Source organism: Muntiacus reevesi, chromosome 1, assembly GCF_963930625.1.
Source record: "Muntiacus reevesi chromosome 1, mMunRee1.1, whole genome shotgun sequence".
In the NCBI taxonomy this organism is placed as follows: Eukaryota; Metazoa; Chordata; class Mammalia; order Artiodactyla; family Cervidae; genus Muntiacus; species Muntiacus reevesi.
In genome coordinates, this window is record NC_089249.1 from 95189572 (window position 1) to 95192607 (window position 3036).

Sequence of the window (3036 nt, forward strand, 5' to 3'; positions counted from 1 at the left end):
TTGCAACCAGTACTCTGGTGCACAGTGAATTCCCAATATTAGTTATCAACACGTCCCACAGTAAAATAGTTATTTTCAACATTTAAGAAAATTCTTTCTATCAGGGTGAGTATGGTGCTTGTCACAAAGTAGGTACTTGAGAAATGCTTTTTGAAGGAATGAGGTAAGCGTATTTGGTTTGGGAAGACCTCCTTTCAGGCTCCTGACTGATGACAGTCACCATAAGGAGAGCTGTGATATTCTGATCTATAATAAGAAATACACATTTGGTCTTTGTTCCATTTCCTGGCACAAAGCTAAAACTCTTGGAATTTCCTGTGACGAGAGCAATAAAGGTGTCTTTTGCTATGTCAAAGAGGTGATTTTTGGAAAGCACTCGAGGAAAGGAGGCTGATTGCCTGGGAAGTCAACCATGCTTGTGCTTACAGGGTTGGAACCTTTAGTTCCTTTGCCCCCCTCACCTGGGGGAAGGAGAAGAGAGGGGCTGGAGATTGAGTTCAGTCACCAATAGGCAGTGATTTAATCAAGCCTGCATACATAATGAAGCTTCCATAAAAATTCCAAAGGATAGGGTTTGGAGGGTGGCCGCCTCAGAGGGCACGGAAATGCTGAGCCTTTCCACACACCTCAAACTGCATTTCTCTTCCATCTGGTTGGTTAAGTTATATCATTTGACAATAAACCAGTTATCTAGTAAGTAAAATACTTCTCTGAGTTCTGTGAACCAGTCTAGCAAATTAACTCAACCCAAGGAGGGGGTCATTGGGACCTCCAATCTATAGCAGTGTGGTCAGAAGAACAGGTGACAACCCGGATTTATGATTGGCATCTGAAGTGGGGGCTCTGGGGCAGTCTCGAGGGACTGAGCCCTGGTCACGTGGGATCCCATCTCAGGTAAATAGTGTCAACATTGAGTTAAACTGTGGGACACCCAGTTGGTGTTGGAGAATTGCTTGGAGGCACAGGAAAACCGCCAACGTGTCGGAATTGGTGTCAGAATCATAAGGACACAGTCCATTGCGATACATGATTGAGATGCAATACTTTATGGTCTGCCTCGATCCTCATACCCTGGGTTTGGTTCGCAGGTCCCTTCAGAGATGCTTTGCTGGAGTCCCTCCACCTGCAGCTGTACAGGGCCCCTTCAGCAGAACCAAGAGCTAAGGGAAGGCCAAAAGAGCACAGGCTTATTGGAAGAGAATGGTGTCACAGGCAAATACCCAAGGCAGAGGAAAAACAAAGAAAAGCTCTAATCTTCTGCTTATCTGTGGTCAGACATGCATGAGCCCTGCTCCTCTCCTAACTCTAAAAAAAACAGAAAAGGAAAAGGAAGCAATGAGGCAACAGATGGCCTTAGTTTTGGAGACAAAAAAAGAAGATTTTGTAAATACTGGAGGTTGTCTCTCACGAAAGGGGAGAAGTAACAGAGGCAGGGCAGAGTCCTTCAGCTCCACTCCAAGATGACAGTTTCCTTTATCTCTTTCTTCCCTCTGGGACTAGGGGAGTGATGGAGATAATTTACCCTTTAATGTGGGCAGATGGCTTAATTAAGCTAAATCAAAAGGCAACTGCAGTGGCTGTGAGTGTGTGAATGACTCCAGGCAGGACCTGCCAGATGTGTATTCTCACCTTCAGTCTCCTGGTTCGACCCAAGGCACTGCAGTGCAGGTGCCGGGGGTGACTCGCTTGTGAATTCAGGGTCCCAACTTCAGAAGCAGGTTCCTCCTGCAGCCTCTGCCAGAGCGTCCTGGGTGGGTCCTGGGCTCTCATTTGAGAAAAGCCTCTGGCTCTGTGGGCAGCGTCCAGGTCAAGAGACAGCGGCCGCTACAGAAGCTGGTGCTGCTGGGCCCTCCTGAGGCTTCTCCCGAGGTTTCTGGGTGCTCAGTCACGCAGGGATTGAAGCCAAGTCCCTGCCCTCAGGGAGTTTATAGTCCGGAGGGGGATACCAAACTCCAGGGCCTTCACAGGCAAGGCTGAGAGATTCGAGTCCTCCTAAATCTGACAGATGAACACACGGAGGCCTAGACACCGGAGGAAACTGGCTCACCGTGAAGAGCAGAAGAGAGATGAGAAGCAGCTCCCAGCTTCTGTGCTGTGAGCATGCGCAGGTTTACAAGGATGCATGAGTGCACGTGTGCGCATGTGCATGCATGGCTGTATTGGGCGATATGACAACAAGGGTTGGAGGATACAGAAAGCACAGATTTTCTAATTCCTGCTCCCGCCCTGCTTTCTGTCTTCCTCAATTTATGGGTTCCTGATGAAGGCCAAATCCTTTCCTTCCTCTAGTTATGTCTGAAGGGGGTGGGGGCGGACTTCTAGGTCCCACCCGCTCCAAGCCCGGAGTTTTACAGCCTTCAGGGGGTGGCTGCACATTATTTCCTCGGTGAATTCTACTTCCACGGCTCATTAACTTATGCTGTCTGCAGTTGGCAAGTCTGGAGGAGAAACAATTCCTCTGTCCTCTCAATCCCCCACCCCCATCCTCAAGACACCTCAAAATGATTGTTCTGGTCCAGAACCGGAGAATGATGTTTTCCAAACCTTAAGGCAATATTTCTTGGCTCATCATCTTGATTACTTTGCCGACTAGAAGCCCCCTTATCAACCCTACAGGAAGCCCGAGTCTGCCACCTCTGAATCCCATGCCCCTGGGAGGATCTGAGTGATATGGGAAAGTATGCTTAGGGTCCTGTCCTCAGGACTGCAGCTGACTGCTTCAAGGAGGGCTCCAGGAGAGGCTAAACTGGGGAAAGATCACTGGGCAGCTCTGGGCAGGGTACAGGTGACAGTTACTCCGGAGTTCCACTGGGGGTAGTCAGGCAGTGGAACAGGGGAGGGTGGATCAGTGAACCTAAATATGGTGGGGCAGTACAATGAGGGACGCTGAGGATGACAGCCAGCAACAATGCTATTTAGTGGGTAGAACTGCTCCATCAAACATAGGATGGCCAATTAAATTTGAGTTTTGGATAAACAATGACTAATTTCCTACTATAAGTATATCCCAAATAGTCAATGGGTCATACTTATACT